Source organism: Rhinolophus hipposideros (genome assembly GCF_964194185.1).
Source record: "Rhinolophus hipposideros genome assembly, chromosome: 1".
Lineage (NCBI taxonomy): Eukaryota > Metazoa > Chordata > Mammalia > Chiroptera > Rhinolophidae > Rhinolophus > Rhinolophus hipposideros.
In genome coordinates, this window is record NC_138047.1 from 45,043,760 (window position 1) to 45,059,967 (window position 16,208).

At 33.3% G+C, this 16,208-nt stretch overlaps 1 protein-coding gene across 29 annotated transcripts in view; it reads left to right on the plus strand.

Annotated features, from left to right (window-relative positions):
- The window catches only part of ADGRL3 (adhesion G protein-coupled receptor L3), a 744,191-nt gene that overhangs the window by 518,065 nt on the left and 209,918 nt on the right, over window positions 1–16,208 (plus strand). The gene's annotated exons all lie outside the window — the stretch shown is intronic.

Genomic DNA, 16,208 nt, shown 5'->3' on the forward strand with positions numbered 1-16,208 from the left:
GAATGAGTCTTATTGATAAGAGGTTATCAAATAACCATTATTTTCTTATTGGCACTTTCTTCCTCCATTATCTTATTTTTTTAATAAATTAATATATCTTAATCAAAGTCATAGCAATTGATGTATTTCCTTACAAATTTATGTTATTATTATTATTCTAAAAAGTCATTTTAGCATTACTATTATTTCGTTTTAAAGCGTATCAATTAAAATTATGTATTTTAAATTGGTGTCACTGTTTAAATTAAAGATATTTTTGTAATTTTACTAACAATTGTCACCCCAATAAATTAAAAAAAAAAACTTAAAAGAAAAAGATATTTTTAAAAAACAAGTCATACAAAATAAAAGTTAAAAGTAACATTTATAATTACATAATCTAAATAAAGAATTTGTCTTTCTGCTTTTAAGAAATACTTATTAATGATTTTCAAAATGTTTTATAATGTTGATAGCAGATGTAATGTAGACATGTCTTTTAATTTTATAAATACCAAGTATCCTAGCGTTAACTTTTCAGTTTGAATCAATGCAGTATATTTTCGTACACCATCAAAGTATTAATTACTTGATACAATAACAGGCATTATGTCTGACTTTTATGAGCATGGTTTCTATACATGCTATTTCTTCTGTCAGAAGTCTCTTACCTTTTCTTTTCTACCCATTAAGTTTTTACCAGTGTTTCAGGGCTCTTCTTCATCCTGAATTCCTCTGTTCAGCTTTCCCTGACTGTGAACCACAGTGTTTCCCTGAAATAAGACCTAGTCAGACAATCAGCTCTAATTCTTTTTTTGGAGCAAAAATTAATATAAGATCCAGTCTTATACTATATTATATTATATAAGACCCAGTCTTATAGTAAAATAAGACCTCATATTATATTTACATTATATTATGTTATACATATATATACACTATATAAATTATATTGCAGATATACATATATAATAATATAATATACATTATATTATACATGTATGTGTATATATATATATATATATATATATATATATTAATTTGGGGGACAAAAATTTACAAAAATTTAAAAAGTGAATGCCTTTGTTCTCCAAAGTCCCGTGCTTACCTCAGTTTTTACACCTAAGACATTGCATTTTAGTTTTCAGTGTGCCTGCTTCCCATTCTCTTATGCAAGGTCCTTGAGGACAGAGAAGGTCATAATTATTATTTCTCTTCCAACCACTGCTCTGTGCTTGGCACGGAGTAGGCACTCATACAATGATTTCTAAGTGACCATAATTGGAGATGACAATGTAGATTATGAAGGATGCGTACTTGTTTCTCAAGGAGGAAAGGGAACAGGGACAATAAGGGAATCCCACTCGAAGAGAAAGCAGAATGAACAAAAATATGGATATGTGAAAGTTGTGATATTTTTAAGGAAATGTGCTGGGTGCACAGTAAAATGGAGCAGTTCTAGTAGAAGAGACTAGAAAGATGTAATGAGGCAGATTGTGAAGGATTCTGTACCACATGCCAAGGAGTTTGTACTATTTTTATCGTGGGAAAAAAAAAAATCATGAAATACTTTTTAATGAAAAAAAAATTCCCAAGTCAATGGAATGTTACATTGTAACATTATCAGCTCTTGATATGAGAAAAAATATCTCTGAAGTCAGTGTAGATGATGAGAGATTGGCAGACGGAGGCTGTTTCAGTAATAGAAGTAAAAGATGACTGGAAAATTAGTTAGGAATGTGTCAGCAGCAATGAAATGTTTTAAAGAGACATGGAATTTAACTGAACAAAACAGGGAAAGGATCAGAAATGCCTCTAAAGTTCGTATGTTGATTAACAGCTTGGATGCTTATGACATAATCCCTCACCATGAGGAATACATGAATTTTAAAGTGATGCATTATTTTAGATATCTTAATTCTTAGCAAAATGTTATTCCTACTGAAGATGGAGGCCTACTTATGCAAGATGGTGACTTTAATATAATTCAGCTCTTCAGACACGATCCTAGTATGATTTGGGAAGAGTACTGTAGGTCTTATATAGGGTAGTGTAACATTCCACTCCAAAAGTTACTGGCTTTAAACAAGAAACATTTATTATATTTCTAAGACTTTTTTGAGTCGCATGTGTGCTGACTTGGCTGAGGATAGATGTTTAGTAGTTAGCAGGCTGGGTGGTTTTGCAGGAGAGGGAACTGTCATGTATGATAGTGAACTTGATGTCATGTGGGGTGATAGCAATATGCCTCTCATTATCATGCAGACTAGCACAAAATTAATATAACCTTGTGTTACCACAGTATTCCCATCTGTATGCCTATTTTGATACAGTCCCACTACAGGGATAATATGAAAAATAAGTTTAAAATGCAATAAAAAATGTTTTAGTCAATCTAAAAGGAAATTATTGTGGAAACCAGTGGAATCAACCATATATAGCATGCTCAATATGTTTCAAGTTACTGTAAATTGATGTAAAAATAAAAGGAAAAACACACACACACACACACACAAAAAAAAAAAAAATCATTCCCACTGTGACGGGATTTCCAATAATATATAGGCAAGTCCCAAAGTTCAGGTGTTTTTTAAGACTCTGCTTGTGTCGTGTTTGCTATGTCCCACCGGCCAAAGCAAGTCAGCCAACCTTACACATAAGAGGGCAGAAAGAAATTGCATCTTTTAATGGAGGAATGACAATCCAAAGGACCGTGAATACAGGAAAGAGAGGAATCTGGGCCATAGTTAGGCAGATAGAGAGTAAAATAAGTTTAGAATGAAAAAAGACAAAAATTTGATAAAATGAAAGGATTCGCAGCTATTAAACTTAATCTTGGAAATTCTAGTCCTCTCTTATTTTTTGTTCCCTCAGCTACTACACAGGAGATCAGAAATAAGAACTTCACAGTGTCTTCTTGAGGATTAGGGATAATACAGAATAGAGTCTGGCATCTGGTAGGCCCTAGATAAAATGTGGTTATCACGATGTACTTTTGGGTTCCTTGCTGTGGTTGGAGTATGTAAAGAAATTGGGCTTTAAAGCCAGGCAGACCTGTATGACCTGAGGCACCTTCTGTCTGTCATCTGTAAAACAAGGATAATAGTGCTAGCATGTCAAGTTTACTCAGATGGTGAAGTGAAATAGTTCGTGTAAAGTTCCTGAACGATACTTGACATAAACGAGACCCGGAAAAGTTGGTAGGTAGGTGAGGCTAACTAAAAGTTTTGGTTTAAAATGGCATCATCTTAATAAAGTGTACTGTTGGCATTAAACTGGATAAGAATGAATTACTAGAATGCGACAGTCATGTCTGCTTGACACCTGCTTCAAATTATCCTCTCTGCCTTAAAATGATTGTCTTGATAATTTCTAGTTCTCATATCATCCCTCCACATACCCTGACCCAGAGACCCTCCAAAACAGCTCTGTGATTAATGCAATTGCAACTGTAGTCACTAGCTCATGAGCCACAGTCTTGCAGTTTTCAAAAAGAGAACATTTAATTAGATAAAGAAGTTTGTATAAATCACCAAATTAACACGGCAAAACATCAGGCGTGTTTTTCTTAATCTAAAGTTTTATTGAAAAACAAAAATATGAGACCTAGTTGGCATAATGATATCATTACTTTGGAACCACAAAGTATCGCCTTTCCACTTCAACTATCAGCCCTCATCTTCATTCACTATTTTTAATTATACTGTAAATTGTTTTTGATATTTATACGGAGTCAAATTATACAAATGAACTATGCTATGCCTATATCTATGTATGTAAATCTGTCCATTTGTATATATCGATATATGTATATATATACACATACAGAGAGAGTACATCTCGTATATATGTTTTTATTTTAATGAATACAATGAAACAAATTAGTTTCTTTAAATGATTTGGAATTGTATCTCCAGTAATTGTTTTTTTGTGTGGGACCATACAGCAATATCCTCTGAAACACCTGAAAACTAACATTGGCTAACCATTTTACCTTTACTTTTTTATACTTTTCTGTTATAATTTTATACATATGAGAATATGAGAGATATGCCCAGATATTTCTCTTCCCTTGATAACCATAGCTCTCTCTGTTTTCCTTCTTGTCTACATGCATTTTACTGTTTTTGGAATTATTGCTTTATAGATTACTCCCTGTGTATTCTACAGACTTGATCATGTTTTTTATAGGAAAACCATACTTAATTTTCTGATATTCATCAAGTTAGCAATGCAAAACAACAACATTTAAAAATGCATTAATATAGTTATCAATATTAGCACAATATTGTCAATGGAAAATATGCACTACAATACAATAACATATCATATTGCTTCAGATATTTTACCATTTTATATTGTTCTCCTATGAAATATTTTGTATTATTCTGTACTTTTTTTTAAATAGTATTGTATTTTGAGTATTTGAGACAGTGAATAAATTACTGATAACTTTGGAATTGTGTTTTAAAACCCTATTGTAAACAACAAACAATTGTTCAGAATATATACACATATAGATATAGATGCAGATATGTAAATATCACAATTTCATTCCTTTTTTTTGCCCCCTCAAATTCGATATCACCTGTGAATCATTTTGGTTATAATTCACATGTCACCATCCTACCTTCTTTCTATTCATTTATTTCAGTTTTGCTCATTTTTTAGGGAAAATAGTTTGTTTGTCATAATATAGTTTCCCTTTAGTATTGTGCATTTTAATTGTAACAAACATGTTCTTAGTAATCATATAGAAAATGTAGCAGCAAGTTACCTAATAGCCTTGAGTAAAATGTTATAAACTTCATTTCAAACTAGCCAAAGTATATCAATTCAGTGACACTTATTCACTGATGAGTAATTTCAGAGATTCTGTTCTTTAAATCTAATATGATCATACATGGCATTTGGTCACATAATTTATGCTTGTGATGACTTTATATGCATTCTTCAATTTATAGATTTTATTACTGGATAGGGTTGTAAATTCCAATAGTTTACTAGTGTGTTAATGTCACAATACATTACAAGGTAATTAACCAGAGCTGCCACTATAAATAGAAAAATAGTCACAGCCCTTACTATAAATTACTTAATAAAAGTAAGATCCTGAATCAGCATTCACCATTATAGCAATTTTTCTTGCCATATGCCTCATTAATCAGGACTTCTAAAAAAAATCTTCATCTAGAAGCACTATTATGTTTAAACGTTTCATTATTAAAATAAGTTTGTTATAATTTTGTTGTTAATTTAATGGGATTGATTATATATTTCTGTATGCAAATAAGTTCTCCATGCTTTTCAGATGTATTTCCCAATTTTATGTATTATAATCGGAAATGAAAGACTGCTTTCGTAATTTGGATAACAGATTTGTAAATGAGCATATTGGAGTATTTATCAGGACTTATTAAGAGTTACAGTTGTGACTTTTTCTGTCACACTTATTTTACTTAGCATAGTAATCTCGAGATCCATTCGTGCTGTCTCAAATGGCAGTATTACATATTTTCTTATGTCTGAGTAGTATTCCATTGTGTATACATACCACATTCTCTTTATCCAGTCATCTATCAAAGGACACTTTCGTTGTTTCCAGGTCTTGGCCACCATAAATAATACTGCAGTGAACATTGGGGTACATATATCTTTATAGATAAACGTTTTCAATTTTTTTGGGTGGAAATTCAGGAGAGGGATCGCTGGGTCATATAGTAATTCTATTCTTCATTTTTTAAGGAACTTCCATACTGTTTTCCATAGGGCTGCACCAATTTACATTCCCATTAGCAATGTCTGAGGGTTCCTTTTTCTTCACTGCCTCTCCTACACTTGTTATTATTTGTCTTGTTGATGATAGCCATTCTAGCAGATGTGAGGTAGCAACCATTGTCATCCCAGTGAATTTAATTTAAAAAAAAAGAATTGTAGTTACAATAAGAAGATGCCTAATTAAAATAAAGCAAAATAAAATTCAGAAGAATTAACAAACTGTATTAACTATATTAAATGTGAAAAAAAAAGAGGCGCAGTTGTGAAGGTCACGTGTCCTCACCAACTATTTTTTCTTCACCAGCCTTTATTTTGCCTGCTCACTATTCACATGAAAAGTATTCTACGCCATAACATGTCTACATTGGAGTCAGAATCACTCAATAAAGGTAGTTGGGGGATAGTTACTCATCAGAATCCTGAACAGAGGCTTATGTTATTTTATAATTAAATGCACCTGTTGGGGCATGCCCTTCAGGCGAAACTTGGATCTATTGTTTTTGGCTTTTCTTTGTTTCATTGTTTCCCTATAGAATTTGGTGACAGCCTTAGCAGTCAATTATAGAACACAACAACCCAACTTAGGAATTCTGTTTACATCACCAGCGATTCAAATTAGATAATTTCCTGTCAGTAACCAACAAAAGACATTAACTTCTGGAAAATATCCTCTATTTATATTACTAAGGATGATATTTTGAATGTTCTGCTACATAAAAATATTGACAATTACCAGATACACTCCATCTTCCAGTGTGATAAACCATTAGTAATAAAGCTGGTCAATACAGCATTGTATTTATTTTATATATTTTATATAATCTTTCTTTAGAGAGTCTTATATTTAATCAGAAGTCTAACACTAAATACTAATTTGTGCATTTGCTTGTTGACAGTACAATTTATACTCAGAAAAAAAGCTAAAATATGTGTGCACAGTTGAAAAACTGCATTTATTTTTAAGTTTTTTTTTTCCTAAAATAAACTGAGTAATATAAACATGGCACATAATCAATGAACTAGAATCATGCCAGGCATTAAGTTGCATGTACAAATTGAATTACATTCAGCGAATCCACACATTGAAAATATTTATTAAAGTACAAAATAAACAGATGGTCCTGTCTGATGCATCTGTATTAAAAATAGGTTATAGCCAAAGATTTAGCATCCCAAATTAGAGACATTAACACACAATATTATCTAGTGAAATGTAAAAACATTTGAAATTAATTAAAATAAAATAGGAACAAGACATCTGACATTCTTATTGAGGAGTTTCCAGGCCTGTCCTTTAATAATCATAATGGTGTTTTTCTTACTTATTTGGTTAGCAGACATTATAAGGTAGAACATAAATCCCTAGCTTTAGCCGTCCTTAATCCAAAGGAATAAAAAGGAAACTTGCATATAAAGAGCACTTTGACTATGTTAAATAAACACCCCTTTCCTACAAATGTAAATGCCAAACATTTTTTCTGTGTTCAAGTACACTGTTTAAAGTACTCTTACGACATAGAGGAAAAGAGTATAACTTGTTAATATAAATCCTAGACACCACTCCCATGTATTAAGTATGTATCTTTTGTCAGACACAGGAAAAATATTTTATATACATTATCACATTTAGTCTTACAAGGATCCTATGACTTTTTCATTCAGACTTGATCATTATATCATCAGGCATACTACTCTAAAGCTATATAATAATAATTGAATTTCAGTTAAATTTAATTGAAGTTAAATTCCAAAGTTATGGTAAAATGTGCTTTTCATTCAATAGTATTAGGAATAAATATGAGGGTTTTGTAAATTATAACATACTTTCCAAATATGTATATGTACATTGTTTAAAAGCCAACCTTTATCATTTGAAATAACACACTTCTGTAGGCCCCTTGTGGTATGTAATTCATATACTGAGAATAGTTATTCCAAAGAGTAGTGTGACCTGGTTTTTCACATTAGGTTCTTAGCTTTTGTTGGCCGTCTCTCAGTGAGCCTGAATGAGAAGGGAGATCGTTCCACACTTGCCGATGGAATGATATTCTCAGTATTCAAATGGAGTAAAATAGTTACTGTTGTGATCTGAACATTCTCCTTCAGAATCGATGTGGCTGATGGCAGATCCAAAGATAATGATCCTTGACTTGAATATGATGGTTCCTCTGTGGAGCTGTTGCTTAAGACAAGGCAAAGTCCCCGAAACTAGGATGTCTCTAAGCCGCTATGACCAGGGGTCAGTTCTCAGAAATTCAAATTCTCCCATCTCCCCCAGCACCCTCTGTCCATTCCTAATAATAGTCTCTGGGACAGGCTTCTCTTTGTCTTAAATCTCATTCAGAAAAATGGGACTATAGCCACTTTATATTGTTTAGAGAGAAAATATTTAATATTTTCCAAATGTCACAACTTTGTACAGGGAGATATTGCTAGTCAGTAATAATAACAATAGCTAACATTTATTATGCAAATTAACTTTAAATCGTGTCCAAATTAAAAATTATCTATATGACTTTATCTCAATTCTTGAAGAGAGCCTATCATAATACTCTTCAGGATATTCCAATGCATACCTTCCTTTTTTGAGTGGACATGGTATGAACACTAAGAATTTAAACTTTACATTTATGCCTGGCTCTATTTTAAGCACTTGACGTGGAGTGTTGTTTTATTAATTTCCTGAATTCTATGAAACATATAGTATTGTTATTGTAATTTTGTGAATAAATTAACTGAGACATATGTTTTGTTCTGTTTTTAACTTCATATAGGTCAGACAAGTATTAAGTATTAGAGCTAGGATTCAAACTTAGGCATCTCTAAAAATCTGCTATGGCAGTTTTTCACCTATACAAAAGGAATGTAACTTACTTTCCAAAACAATATGCTATTGCAAGTAATTAGTAATGAAATATATTATCAGCAAGGGATGGTGGGGGAAATTATCTATAATACAGTATTTATAGGAAAATCCCTTACCATCTTCATAATCCATTTTAAGAATACAATATGATACAAGTAGTATAAAAACTTATATACTATTTATTAGCCAGTGACAAATAAATGTTTGCTGTGTCTGCTGTCTTCTTTTATAAGATAGAATGTCTTTGTTGTACTGCTAGTCTGTTATCTTTTACTCTTTTCATTAAGCGTCTACTGTTTGTTTCAATAGAGGTTTCAAAAATCATACCATAAATAAAAAATAAGTCAGGCATACTGATACCAGTTTACAAAGTGTATACAAATTAATCTTTTAAATTTTGTTTTGTTTTATTTGTGACAAAATACCATATTTTGTGTTTTTTAAATTCTCTCCTAAAAATGTTATTATTTATGTAATTACCAGAAAATAATTTTATACCTGTGTACTAAAAATTATTTATCTCACACAAAAAAATTGTAATACTCAATATATACTGATAACAAAAGATGGCTACAAGTCACGTTTGGCTTCTGCAATTGCAGAATGTGCTCAAAGTGGTTGTCATCAGAGCTCAGATACTTCTGATTATGATGAACTACTGCTTGAGCAACGTTGACCAAAGTGTCCACTTGTATATGTTTTTTTTTGGCACCTCCAGTAGTTGAATATAAGTCAAATTAATTTTGATGTGACTATACTATAGAGTGCCTACTATGTGATCTGCATTCTACAGGAGACTGGCAATAATACATTGAGGTACAAGACAGAAAAGATATTTGCCCTCATGGACTTCAACTGGTAGTGGGGAGGTGAGCAATAGATCAATTATGGATTAAACAATCAGTATTATAAATAGGTTATGATTAGAGATATAAAGAAGATATGTAAGGTAGATCATATCTACCCTGAGAACCACTCCAGGGAGGTGACTATTGAGCTGAACTGTGAGAATAACAATGAGTTGGCCATGACTGAAGTTGAAGGATGGCATAATCAAAGGCCCGAAAGCAGAAAAGTCATGGCGTGTCAATTCATTTGTTCATTAACCAGATACTGCTTAGGGCCTCATTTGTGCCTGGCCTTGATGGACTTGTGTAGTTTAGAAGTCTGTCAACATTTCTGTTTTCATGAAACATACCCTCTAAATAGGGGAAAGAAACGACAAATCAACAAAATATTAAACAAAAAATGGACATGATAATTTCTGGAACATAATGACAGGGCGGGGGAGGTGAGTACTGGGGATACAGTCAGAGTATTTAGGCAGGATTGAGATCACACAGGGCTTTTTCAAAGAAAAAACAGAGCAAGACAGTAGTCAAAGTGGTAAAAACAGATTTTTTTTTTTTCAAAGAGACCTCAGTATAGAATAAGCATCCACTCTGAATATAGCATGGAGAAGTGGGAATTTATAGGCAAGCAACAGAGTGGGGATCATTAGAAAATTGCTAAGAATATTTCTAAATCAAGGGTTAAGGAGCGTCAGGAACTGACATGATAAGATTCTTGCTGCACACAGGCCTTATGATCAGACACCATCTGGGAGATTCTGGAGGATGAGGAAGCCTATCAGATCAGGAAGGCTATCATATGTTGAGGGTGGGGGTTTCTGGGTAAACCAGAAACCTTGTCAGGATTCTTGCTAAAATTGGATTTTACAAGGAATTGTACAGATGGACCCAGGAAAAGTTTCAGGAGCCTAATCAAAGTTTGGTCAAGCAAAGAATCTGTCCGCCATGTAGGCAATGAAAGCAGTTGAGGTTTTATTTTAAGAGATGTGAGGATCCCTCAAGGGTATTTTACACAGAGTAATACATAATCTGATTTCGATTTTTTGAAGATAACTCTAGCTACAGGCAGAATGGAGAATGGCTCAGAGAGGGGTAAATCCAATCCTATTGGTGTGGCCTTTCTTTAAAATTTAATTTATAGAATTCCCTCCTGCCACTTAAATTCTCTGAAGATTCTCTTTCCTTCTTTCCCCTCCGTTTTCCTCATGACTGGCCTCCGTGACTTCTCTGATCTAGTAGTAGCAGAAGAGTTTGGAAACAGGCAAATTCAAATCTCTATGGAACTAAGTTCTGAGCCCTTTAGAAGCAAGACCTGAGGGAATACATGCCTGGATTCCAGTAAATCCCCTGGAGTTCCTCCAGTCCCTGCAGGGAGGAAGAATGTGACCTGCTAACATAACCAATGAAAAGACTGCATTTGCTGAGTCCATAAGGATCTAATTTTCATGCTAGGCACACTTAATGTTGATCATGTTAATACCAGAATAGTTTTAGATGTGGCTGGTGATTGTGAGGCTGTTACTCTGCTGGTCGGGTTAGTCTGTACTGCCTCTGGAATTGGCGAGGTGTCATCCACAGTTGATAGGATGTGACCTGGGAAGAAACACACTGACCAAAGGGCTTTTAGCTCAGATTGTAACACATCTTTATGTACCAAGCCTAGGGAAAACACAAAGGGCTTCAGGCACAGAGGGTATTAATACAACTCTTACATAGAAATGTGGGCTCCAGTGTTTGGGATGGATTGAGAGAACAGAGAATTAGTAGGTTATTTAAGAAAGGATTCTTGAGAGTACAAACTAAAAGACAGTCATAAAGAAGACCTGGTGGATTCATAGACACTGCAGGTAAAGCACAAACGGTCTGGTGATTGGTTGGATATGTTGAGAGAGAAATCAAACATAATTCCTTGATTTCTAATTTGGATAATTTGGGTAGATATCGATATGGTTCTGGAACTCAGGAGTAATTCATGTTCAAACTAAAAAAGGTATCCAGTATTAATTCTTTGAAAAATACATGTCACATGAAATATGATTGCAAATTGTTTCCTTTCAGTCTATGAGAGCGATAAATAACAATTGCAGGGGTGTCTGAGACCTTTAGCCTTTTACAAGTAATTGAATTGACCCTTTTGTCATCAGGTCGTTAGTTATTTTGAGATGTAATTTATTTAGAAAGGTGTGACTAGTGGATGTATGTGATACTGAGTCTGATAAAGTTTTTTTCTGGAACCTGAGAGGCATGCCTGCCAGAATTTATTTAGCTGTTAATGAATGAATAAATGAAGTCAAGGCCATAGAGTAAACAACCATGCCTGCTTACCCAATGGTCCATGCCTTTCCTTTGTTGCACTATTTTGAAATGAAGTTCTTCATTTCAAATATGTGTGTTCATTTGAGAGGGGCACCTCAGGGCATACTAGTTTGTTAGATAAAACCATTCTTGAAGACAGAGCACACAGGCTGCACTGCAAGCAAGCACGTAAAACCTGGTATACCAGCTGGAACATGTGTTCGGCTTGTACTTCTGATTTCTTAAACTTAAAAAAAAAGCAGGTATTCAAGTTTTGCTTCTGTTGTTTTTGCCTGCTATATAAAAATGTGATATTGATATCTTACAGGAAATGGGTTTTTAAAAGTAAATCCTCAGTTTTAAACTTTCCCCTCTAAATAAAAGACTGTACATATATATGTATATATGTACATACATACATATATATATGTATATATATATATATATATACACATACATATATATATGTATATACACACACACATATATATATATATATATATATATATATATATATATATATATATATATATATGTATATATCTGCCGGCTAAAATATGTTCTGATGAGTTTAAATGCATATGAACTGTTTACTCTGGAGAATTTCTTAATTGAGTACTTCATTTTGCACTTTATGGAAATGTGTACTTTGAAAACATTGTTGAAATTTGCTATTTCCCACCTGGCCCCAGCAAAAGCTAGAGCCTAGACCATTACCGAAGGCCTACACTTTATGCAGCACTAATGTAAAGCAAATTCCACACTGAAAGGTACCTGCCTGCCCCTCTTCTTTTAAACTATGTAAGGTAAAAGGAAGAACGTAATTTATTTAAGCTCCCATTATTTTTCTTGTTCTCCTCTTCCCCTTTCATTCCTCGTACTCTAAAACTATTACTAGCGGTCATGCTCTTAACTTTGAAATATTTATAGGAAAAAGATTTGTTTTATATGAGCAGATGGGCCGGTTCTAAGGCAAGCTGCTATATTAATAAACATGTGTGGTGCTTTATCAGCAAAGAAGCCTATTTTGACATTTCTTCTGGATGATTTGTATAGCCTATCACTATCACACCTGGTACAGGGACAATAAATGGGCACTTAATAGTCAAGCAGTGTGTGAACACCTTCCATTATAACTTCATTATGTCAGATATAATCATCTATTACTAAATGTCAGGCACTTAATTTATGATCGGTTGCCCTATGGAATTAGTAGCCATACAAATGAATGGTCCATTCATGTCACTTATACAGTAAATTTCCTTCTCCCAATATTGGCCCCTTTTTTAAACACATGGAATTAAATCAATATCATTTGGGATTTTAGAACACAAGATATTTTGTTTATATTCATGAAATTTAAGAAGAGGCCAAACTTGAATCACATATGATATACAATTTCATATGTTAATGCACACAGCTATTTAAAACAATAATACAGTCCTTTAGTTACCTTAGAACTTAAGTTTGATGTAAAGTGACAATGCTCTTGGGGGGGGGAACACCCTAGAGATCTGCTGTGCAACAATGCACATATAGTTAACAATACTGTACCGTAAATTTAAAAATTTATGAAAGCAGATTTCTTACATCTTTTTTTTTTTTTGCCACAATAATAAAAAATAACCATTCCTGCATTGGACAGCATAAACAAATATGCATTCAGCCATGGCACTATCAACAAGATATGTACAAGAGAGAAAGTAAAAAGAAAAAAGCTCTTTGGGAGAGAGACGCTGAGGGCAATATAAAGACAGTCAGGGAATTAGTATTTTGTAGACTATTAGAGTTAATGTTGCTTACTGGGATTTTCAGAATCTTCTGGCCCTTTCTTTAGACTTAAGGACATACAGGCAGAACTTCATTATATGTATTTTCAAGGTCACTATTAGAGAGAGCTTCAGTTCTTGGGAAGATTTGCGATTGAAATTACTATCTATGAGAAAGTTCCTTTCGGAGATGTCTCAACAGTTTTTTATTGAGGACCCAAGGAAGGTAGGAGTTGGTAAGATCCACTCTTCGGGAAAAGAAATCTCAAAGACTCTTTAGCAATCGATAAAACTATTGGACCTTCCAGATTAGGAGGAGACTGAATGTTACAGACAGAAAAATAATAACAAACTGATAGTAGAGGTGGATGCTATGAGAGTGAATCAACATTAGTGTCAATACCATAGCATGATTGTCTTACCACTTGAAGGTGTGGAACTGCCCAAAAGAAGGTTCTGTGTGTCACATAATGTCACAGACAGGCAGGGTTCCACCCAGTTTTTGTTTTCAGGGGGAGGATTAGTAACACTCACACAAGAAACACAATGGCGGGTTATTAACTTCATGAGAGCTGTACACTTAAACCAATTTTGGAAACGGTGTCTTACACAATTGAAAAAATGTATTCGAGGAAAAATAAAGGGTCGATGCTAAGTATGAATAACAGGGAGTTTATTCCTAATATCCTAAAGAATTAAAAAGTTCTGGTATTGTGAAAGAATGTGACTTCACTGTCTCGCCACGCTGATACATTTGTAATTGGCATGTACATAGCTGTCTCTGATTTCTACTCTCTGTAGACACCATTGGTCGGTAGACAGGCTGTGTACAGAATATCCCATTGACTTGAATGACTGGAAAGCTCATTAAGGTACCTTCTTTAGAACATTATATTTTAATGATAAACCTAAATATTAAGGTTTGTTTGGTGAAAACTTATGCTAAGGTGACTTAGAGTGACTGGCTGAGATACTTCAGGGATGCAGGCTCCCCAAATGAGCTGAGCAAGACTGCTGTCTTTTACAGATTTGAAACCCTTGGGCAATTGTAACAGAATCAAAGGGTAGCTGGCAGCAAGGCTCAGATGTCTGGCAAAAAATTCCCAAACCTGCCGAGTTTCACATAGGAGAGCCCTGAACCAGTTCAAGCGCTAGATAGCTGAGTGGAACTCAGTGCCTGTTCTAAACTACCAGACTGGTATTTGGCAGGGACATCTGGTAATTTACTCTCCTTTTCCCCTTGCCTTGTATGTATTTTTCTCACAACTTCATTGCATATGCCACATCAAAAATCTAGCTGGGTCGTTTGTAACCTTATTGGAAAATCTTTTTTTATAATTACTTGACTAGTCTAGAATCATTGTTTTTCTCACCTTTCTGACCATCAGGTTTATGTGGTACCACATTTTTTTTCCTGTGGTATCTACAAGCAAGATCTTGACTGTTTTAGTGGGCAAAATAAAAACCATTAAGGAACATCACTGTCTGAACATTAGAAGAAAAAAAATATGCATTTATTTATATCCTTATCTTCCAATTCATTTTATTTTTGCTGGTTACGCCAAGACTGACTTGAGAATAGAAGTACATATCATGTTGTATAATTAGCAGTAAAAAGATGGGTGCACTGAAATTTTATGCAAAATAACTAGCATAATTCTTGCAAGCACTTGGTTCATACTACAGTAAAAAATGTGCCAAGATGAACACTTTGTCTTTTTTTGTTTTCAGCTATATTTATGGTCTTTAAGAACCAGATTAGTAAGTAGCTTCAGTTATCATACACACTGAAATTGTGCTTAACCCCTGCTAAGGGACAAAGCAAATTCAAGAAAATATACTGAAAATATTTTAAATGTTTAAAAATAAAAGAAAAAAATGTTAATTATATATATATACATATATATATATATATATATTTTTTTTTTTTTAATTTACTGAAATAGCACATGGTAGAAAATAGCATAACTGTAATTTGTAACAGCAACATGAAGGAACCCCATGGTCTAATTATAATTTATTCAGGGTGTGTACCTTTGTAATGAAAAGATTATAAATAATGATACTTACAAATCTTCCTTTGAACACTATTCTTTTAATGTTTGTCAAATTTAATAGAAAATCAAATTTTCTATTTAATTTTGTCAAATTTAACAGAAATGTTTGTCAAATTTAATAGAAAACTTTTAGATATAGTATCTATTTTAGGCTATCGATCAATAAAATGCAAATTGCCTTCAGTTCAGTAGAAATAGTTTCTTACTCTATCTTTTCCCTCTAGGGTATAATTGAAACCATTATTAATTCTGATTAATTAAACAGCTGGGAATTTGGGGACAATAATTAGATGTATTTGCAGGAATTGATTGAAGAATATATAATCTAAAGAAAAACAATGTACAGTAGTCCCTCCCCCCTTACTAGGACCCCCAGTGGATGCCTGAAACTGTGAATAGTACTGAATCCTATACATAGTATTCCTTATTCCATACATACATACCTATGTTGAAGTTTAATTTATAAATTAGGCAACTTCACAAAGAGAAGATTTGTTCTTACTGTAGATCTTAGCAACATCAGCACACAATTTTTTTTTTTCTTTCCTTCCTAAGTGGAGAACTTTCACCTTTTCACTTAAAGATAGCAATTTACGGCTTCTCTTTGGCTATT